The following is an 8914-nucleotide window of genomic DNA, read 5'->3' on the forward strand; positions in this document are numbered from 1 at the left end:
ATTCATAACACTCCCCTTGAATGTCTACTCAATAAGTAATGTGCCTCGTTAAAACCTTAACTAAAATAAAACCCAATGAAAAAAAATCTTGTAAAAGAAAAAGAGTACACATATCTAACAATATGCCTTTTGGTTGCCTCGTTAAAAACCTTGCAAGGAAAACCCAGTGGGACAAAACCTTGCAAGGGAAAAAGAGTGCAACGCGTAGTAATTCTCCCTGATGAGAGCATCATTTCACATCCTTGAGCCTTCGCATCCTAATCTTGTGCACTAGCTTCTTAAAGGTTGACGTCGCTAGAGATTTTGTGAACAAATCAGCCATATTATCACTTGAACGAATCTGTTGCACATTGATATCACCATTCTTTTGAAGATCATGTGTGAAAAATAACTTTGGTGAAATGTGTTTTGTCCTATCTCCTTTTATGAATCCTCCCTTCAATTGGGCTATGCAAGCTGCATTGTCTTCATACAAAATCGTGGGTAGTTTGTCACATTTCAAACCACATTTGTCTCGAATAAGATGTATTATAGACCTCAACCACACACATTCTCGACTTGTTTCATGAATAACAATTATCTCAGCATGATTAGATGAAGTAGCCACAATGGATTGTTTAGCCGATCGCCAAGACATGGCAGTGCCTCCACAAATAAACACATAACCTGTTTTGGGATCGAGCCTTGTGTGGGTCAGATAAATACCCAGCATCAGCATAACCAACGAGATCGGGACTGTAATTATTTTCATAAAATAAGCCCCGGTAGTCCCTTTTAGATACCGCAATATGTGTTTGATTTCATTCCAATATCTCCTTGTGGGAGAAGAGCTATATCTTGCTAAGACATTAACTGAAAAAGTTATGTCAGGCCTTGTAGTATTAGCAAGATACATTAGTGCACCAATTGCACTAAGATATGGTACTTCAGGACCAAGTAGCTCTTCATTCTCTTCTTGAGGTCGAGATGGATCCTTGTTCACGTCAAGTGATCGAACAACCAGCGGAGTACTTAATGGATGTGCTCCATCCATGTAAAACCGTTTCAATACCTTTTCTATGTTGGTAGATTGATGAACGAAAATTCCGTTTGCCAAATGTTCAATTTGCAAACTAAGATATAATTTTGTCTTTCCGAGATCTTTCATCTCGAATTCCTTCTTTAAATAATCAATTGCCTTTTGGAGTTCTATAGGAGTTCCAATAAGGTTTATGTCTTCAACATATACGGCAAGTACAACAAATTCCGATGTTGTTTTCTATATAAAAACACATGGACAAATGGCATCATTTATATAACATTCCTTTAATAAATACTCACTAAGACGATTATACCACATTCGTCCTGATTGCTTTAGATCATACAAAGATCTTTGCAATTTGATTGAAAACATTTCCCGGGGCTTTGAATTATGTGTGTTAGGCATTTTAAACCCCTCGGGAATTTTCATGTATATCTCATTATCAAGTGAGCCATAAAGGTAGGCGGTAACCACATCCATTAAATGCATGCCAAGCTTTTCATGGACAACAAAACTAATGAGATAACGGAACGTTATAGCATCCATAACGGGTAAATATGTCTCTTCATAATCGATACCAGGCCTTTGTGAAAATCCTTGTGCAACAAGGCGTGCCTTATATCTTTATACCTCATTTTTCTCATTCCTCTTGCGTACAAAGACTCATTTATAGCCAGCAGACTTAACACCATTAGGTGTTTGGACTACAGGCCCAGAAACTTCATGTTTTGCAAGTGAATTCAACTCTGATTGGATTGCGTCTCGCCATTTTGGCTAATCACGTCTTTGTCGACATTCTCCAACAGATTGAGGTTCAAGATCCTCACTATCTTGCATAATTCTAGATGCAACATTATATGCAAAGACATAATCCACCACTATATCCAATCGATTCAAATTTGTCTCAATATCGATTGGATTTATTGATAGTTCCTTATTTTCTTGAGTGTCAGGCTCAGTGATTTCCTCATGAATCTCAGGATTGGTTAAATCGTGGATTTCTTCATGAGACTCTTTCGTAGTGTCATCTTGATCATTTGTTTTCCTTTTTCTACGATTTCGATCCTTAGAACCTAATGGTCTACCACGTTTTAAGCGTGCTTTTGACTCATTAGCTATGACACTAGAAGATTGTCCAATAGGGACATCAATACTGTGATGACCCAAAGGGTCATCACCTGTTTCCTCATTCATTCTGTGCTTCTGAGGCCTTGAAAACCTCATTTTTACTTGCCTCGATTTGCGTGCACAGTCCGAGCACGTAGCCGGAAAGCTTTTATGTTGAAATATGTGAATTCTGTGAAAAATTTGAAGAATTTTGATATTAATATGTTTAAGGTTGACTTCGGTCAACATTTTTGGTAAACGGACCCGGACTCGAGATTGGACGGTCCCGGAAGGTCCGTAGAAAAATATGGGACTCGGGCATGTGCCCGGAGTCGAATTCCGAGGTCTAGAGCCCGAGAAATGAATTTTTCTGTGAAATTGTTTTTTTGAAATTATTAAGGAAAATGGAAATAAAAATTGATTAAAAGACTGTGGTATCAGGCTCGTATTTTGGTTCCGACGCCCGGTACAAGTCTTAAATATGTGTTAAGCGCTTTCTGTAAAGTTTGGCCGAAATCGGACGTCGTTTGACGTGTTTCGGACCTAAATATCTAAAGTTTGAAGTTTATGAAGTTTGAAAGGAAAATGATGATTTTGAGGCTTGATCCAATGATGTTGAGGTTATTTTGGCGATTTGATCGCTCGAGTAAGTTCGTAAGATGTTATTGAGTTAGGGTGTGTGATTGGTTAGGAGCCCCGAGGGCTCGTGAGTGTTTTCGGAGGTGTTCGGGGTGGTTTTGGACTTAGGATGATATCAGATTTTCTGCAATTTTTACACAGGGATTTCCTTCTTCGCGATCGCGCTCTTCCCCACGCGATCGCATAGCACTGAGTCGTCTTCCTTCGCGATCGCGTCTTGAACCACGCGATCGCGTAAGCCAAATCCTTGGATCCCCAGTAGTTCTTCTACGCGATTGCGTAACCCTCCACGCGATCGCGATGACCAGTCAGTGGTACCCTTCGCGATCGCATCCCTATTCCCGCGATCGCGTAGGGCAATTTTGCCCAGCGAATTTTTAAGTTAAAAACAAAACAATAGCACGGGATTTTTCATAAAAACACACGAAACCCTTTCTTCTCCAAGCACTTAGGCGTCCATTGAAGCTCCCTTTCATCAAAACTGCTTGGGTAAGCATTGTTCAACTTGTTTCCTTCAATTTCCTTCATTAATTAGTGAATTCCTAGCCCTAAAAACATGAAATCAAGGTAGAAATTATGGGTTTTGGGTAGAGTTAGGGTTTTGAGAATTTTGGGTGATTCAACCTCAATTTGGGGTCGAATCTTAAAACAAATTATATATTTGCACTCGTGGGGTTATGGGTGATCGGGTTTTGGTCCGAGCCTAGAGTTTGGACCATGTGGGCCCGGTGTCTAATTTTGGTATTTTTGGAATAATGCTAGAAAATTCATATCTAGGCTATGAGAAATTGCCATTGAGTCTTTATTGATATTGTTGAATTAATTATGCCTAGATATCACTGTATTGGAAGTGGAATCACGAGGTAAAGCGATAGTTGTGGATTAAGTAGATTTCAAGGCTTTGTGGTAAGTGTTTGGTTTAACCCTAGCTTGAGGGAATAGGAGTTGAGTCTTGTTGCTAATTGCTATGTGATCGAGTACGATGTATAGGCATTGTGACGAGTATCTATACATTGGTGTCTAGCATGACCGTGAGTCCTTATAACGTGATTATCATGACTTGGTTGTGAACTCCGTGTTTATTGGAGATTTTCTATATGTTGTGAATAGCATGTGAACGGTAATATGATCATTTGATTTTCCTGGGAGCATAGGCTCGAATTGTGATACGAATATTGAAATCATACGAAATGACTTGATTCTTCGGAGCGTTGGCTCAAAATAGTAGAGTGAATTATAAGATAAGAAAAGTAAGAAAGAGAAAGCGTTGTTGGTTATTCCCTTGCCGGGATGTTTGTCAAATATTTATTTATTTTTATGCCCCTTAATTGTGACTGTTGTTTGGGGAGTCGGACTATTAAATGATACTGAGGATCGGGTTGCGCGCCGCAACAATGATATTGAGGATCGGGTTGCGCGCCGCAACAATGATACATGATAAATGATATGGGTCGGGTTGCACGCCGCAACAGTGGTATTGTGGAGCGGGTTGCACGCCGCAACAATAGTAATTATGGAGCGGGTTGCACGCCGCAACAGTTATTGAGGCTATGTGTTTGTATTTGAGTATTGATTCTTTGTTCATTGTGAACCTAAGCTGTTTTAGTTGTTACTCTGGATTGCTGTTAATATTGTATCTCCCCTTAGCATGTCTCCCTCCTCTTGTTGTTAATTACTTGACATTCGATTCCCGTTGTATATTTATAACTGCACAGGTTTATGTGATGTCCAGTCTAGCCTCGTCACTACTTCGCCGGGGTTAGGCTAGACACTTACCAGCACATGGGGTCGGTTGTGCTGATGCTACACTTCTGTGAATTTTTGCACAGGTCCAGGTTTTGAGGAACAACAGCAGCAGTAGTTCGGAAGCAGGCGATTCATATTCACGAGACTGAGGTAGCCTTGCAGGCGTCCGCAAGCCCGGCGTCTCTTCTCATTGTTTTCTTTTAGACTGCTGCCTCATTGTTTTCGAGACAGACAGCTGTTATATTTCTTTCAGACCTTTGTATTTAGTTTATTCTTAGTGGTTCGTGAGTAATGTGACACCAAATCTTGGGTAGAGGTGTTTTTTGACTATTCCGCGTTTTAAATTCATCATTTTAAGACAGACTTCCGCTATTGTTCTTATTAGACTTTATGTTCTATATTGATGTTATAGACTGTTAAAGATAATTGCTAGTGATGGAGAGGTAATTAAGTTGGCTTTCCTAGCTACCCCGAGTAGGCGCCATCACGACTCTGATGGTGGAAAATCCGGGTCGTGACAAGTTGGTATCAGAGCTCCAGGTTACATAGGTCTCACAACTCACGAACAAACTTAGTAGAGTCTGTGGGGTAGGTACGGAGACGTCTGTACTTGTTCCCCAGAGTCTATTGAGTTAGGAAAAATCTCTCATCTGTTCTTTCTTGTCGTGCGATTTGGTTTCTTAAATGCTGATTGAATTTCCACTCTGTTCTTTCGCAGATGGCGAGAACACGCGCTTCCTCATCCTCCGATCAGCAGTCCGAGCCCCAGGCAGCTCCCGCTAGGGGCAGAGGACATGGCCGTGCTAGGGGACGAGGTAGGGGCAGGGCCCAGCCACCAGCAGCAACACTAGTGGCGGACCCTCAGGTTGGCCTTGACGAGGAGGTTCCGGCCCCAGCTCAGACAGTTCCGGTGGGCCCAGCTCAGGTCCCAGAGGGGTTTATTGCTACCCCAGTGCTTCAGGACGCCTTGGTCCGGTTGGTTGGTCTCATGGAGAGTGTCACCCGAGCAGGATTGCTTCCTACAACACCAGCCGCTTCCCAGGCTGGAGGAGGAGCCCAAACTCCTGCTGCACGTACTCCGGAGCAGGTAGCTCCCCAGACTCAGATTCCACCGGGTCAGCCAGCTGTGGCAGTTCAGCCGGGGGTAGTTGCACAGGACGGTGATGGAGCGGCTATGTCCGCTGATGCTTTGTGGAGGCTGGACAGGTTCACCAAGCTTTTCACTGCTACATTCAGCGGAGCTTCTTCTGAGGACCCCCAGGATTTCTTATACAGCTGCCACGAGGTTCTTCGGAACATGGGCATTGTGGAGTCCAATGGAGTCGATTTTGCGGCTTTTCGTTTATCTGGATCCGCCAAGACTTGGTGGAGAGATTACTGTTTAGCCAGACCAGCAGGGTCGCCGCCTTTGACTTGGGATCAGTTTTCAGAGTTGTTCCTGGAGAATTTTCTCCCCGTTACTCAGAGGGGTGCTTATCGGAGGCAGTTCGAGCGCCTCCAGCAGGGGTCTATGACAGTCACTCAGTATGAGACCCGGTTTATCGATCTAGCTCGCCATGCCCTCGTCATACTTCCCACTGAGAGGGAGAGGGTGAGGAGATTTATTGACGGTTTGATCCAGCCCATTCGTCTTCAGATGGCCAGAGAGGCGGGTAGTGACATTACGTTTCAGGAGGCGGCCAATGTGGCCCGGAGGATCGAGATGGTTCTGCCACAAGGGGGTGGTCATAGGTCAGACAAGAGACCCCGTCACTCAGGTCGATTCAGTGGTGCCTCACCTGGAGGCAGGGATTCTTATGATAGGGGTCAGTCTTCCAGGCCCTTTCACTCAGGTCGATTCGTGGGCAGTATTCTGATCAGCAGCCCATCAGTGCACAGCCCCTTCAGAGTTTTCGTGGAGGTCACTCGGGTCGTCAGGGCCAGTCTCATCGTACAGAGGGATGTTATGAGTGTGGCGAGTATGGTCACATCAGGAGAGCCTGCCCGAGATTGAGGGGTACACAGTCACAGCAGCAGGGTCCTCGCCCCATGATTCAGGCACCAGATGACCCCCAGCCTGCCCAGCCAGCCAGGGGCGGGGGTAGGGATCATAGAGGTGGAGGTCGAGACCGGACCGCCAGAGGAGGGGCCAGCCGCTAGCCGATCGTCCCAGAGACATGGTTCAGGGAGGTGGGGCTGATCCCCGGTTTTATGCTTTACCAGCCAGACCAGAGGCCGAGTCGTCAGATGCCGTTATTACAGGTACTATTCTAGTTTGCGATAGAGATGCGTCAGTGCTATTTGACCCTGGGTCTACATATTCATATGTGTCGTCTTATTTTGCACCCTGCCTGGCTATGTCTAGTTATGCTTTGGACATTCCTGTTTATGTATCTACACCGGTGGGTGACTCTATAGTAGTTGACCGGGTGCATCATTCCTGTGTGGTTGTGTTTGAGGGTTTTGAGACCCGTGTTGATTTACTGCTTTTAGACATGGTGGATTTCGACGTTATATTGGGGATGGATTGGTTGTCCCCGTATCATGCCATCTTAGATTGTCACGCCAAGACCGTGACCTTGGCTTTGCCAGAATTGCCCCGACTAGAGTGGAAAGGGACTTTGGGTCATGCCACTCGCAGTGTTATTACATATGTCAAGGCTCGACGCATGGTCGAGAAGGGGTGTTTAGCTTATCTGGCGTATGTTCGCGACTCCAGCGCAAAAGTTCCTTCTATTGACTCCGTTCCTATTGTTCGAGAGTTCCCTGAGGTTTTCCCTTCAGACCTGCCGTGCATGCCGCCCGACAGGGATATTGATTTCTGTATTGATCTGGCTCCGGGCACGCAACCCATTTCTATTCCACCGTATCGCATGGCCCCGCCAGAGTTGAAGGAGTTAAAGGACCAGTTGCAGGAATTACTAGAGAAAGGGTTTTATCAGGCCTAGTGTTTCTCCTTGGGGTGCGCCGGTGTTATTTGTGAAGAAGAAGGATGGTTCGATGCGGATGTGTATTGATTACCGACAGTTGAACAAGGTGACGATAAAGAACAAGTATCCATTGCCGAGAATTGATGATTTGTTTGACCAGCTTCAGGGAGCAAAGGTGTTTTCAAAGATAGACTTGAGATCTCGCTATCATCAGCTGAAGATTAGGGCGTCTGATGTCCCTAAGACGGCGTTCCGCACTCGGTATGGGCACTATGAGTTTTTAGTCATGTCATTTGGTTTGACCAATGCCCCAGCAGCGTTTATGGAGTTGATGAACCGAGTGTTCAGGCCATATCTAGACTTATTCGTGATAGTCTTCATTGATGACATCTTGGTGTACTCTCGCAGCCAAGAAGAGCACGAGCAGCACCTCAGAGTGGTTCTTCAGACTCTGAAAGATAGTCAATTATATGCTAAGTTTTCGAAGTGCGAGTTCTGGTTGAGTTCGGTTGCATTTCTGGGTCATATTGTATCAGCAGAGGGTATTCAGGTGGACCCGAAGAAGATTGAGGCAGTCAAGAATTGGCCTCGACCAGCTTCAGCGACCGAGATTCGGAGTTTCTTGGGGTTAGCAGGTTACTACCGCCGGTTCGTGGAGGGGTTTTCATCTATTGCAGCCCCGATGACCAGATTGACCCAGAAGGGTGCCCAGTTCAGATGGTCGGATGAGTGTGAGGCGAGCTTTCAGAAGCTCAAAACAGCTCTGACTACGGCATCGATATTGGTTTTGCCCACAGGCTCAGGACCTTATACAGTTTATTGTGATGCTTCTCGTATTGGGCTTGGCGCAGTATTGATACAGGATGGCAGGGTCATAGCTTATGCTTCAAGGCAGTTGAAGATTCACGAGAAGAATTACCCAGTCCATGATCTAGAGTTGGCAGCCATTGTTCATGCTTTGAAGATTTGGAGGCATTACTTATATGGTGTGACGTGTGAGGTGTACACGGATCACAAGAGTCTGCAATACTTGTTCAAGCAGAAAGAGTTGAACTTGAGGCAACGGAGGTGGTTGGAGCTATTGAAGGATTATGATGTTACTATTTTGTACCACCCGGGGAGAGCCAATGTGGTGGCCGATGCATTGAGTAGGAAGTCCGCCAGCATGGGTAATCTTGCTTATATCCCGGTCAGCCAGAGACCGCTTGCTTTAGATATTCAGGCGTTGGCCAATCGATTGGTGAGATTAGATATTTCTGAGCCTAGCAGAGTGTTGGCTTGCACGGTCGCTCGTTCTTCTCTATTGGAGCGTATCCGTGATCGGCAGTTTGATGATCCCCATTTGTGTGTCCTGAGAGACACGGTGCAGCGTGGAGGTGCCACGAAGGTGACTTTAGATGATGATGGTGTTTTGAGATTGCAGGGTCGAGTTTGTGTGCCCAATGTTGATGGGATTCGAGAGTTGATCTTAGCGGAGGCCCACAGTTCTCGG

The sequence above is a fragment of the Nicotiana attenuata genome, chromosome 6 (assembly GCF_001879085.1).
Source record: "Nicotiana attenuata strain UT chromosome 6, NIATTr2, whole genome shotgun sequence".
Taxonomy (NCBI): Eukaryota; Viridiplantae; Streptophyta; class Magnoliopsida; order Solanales; family Solanaceae; genus Nicotiana; species Nicotiana attenuata.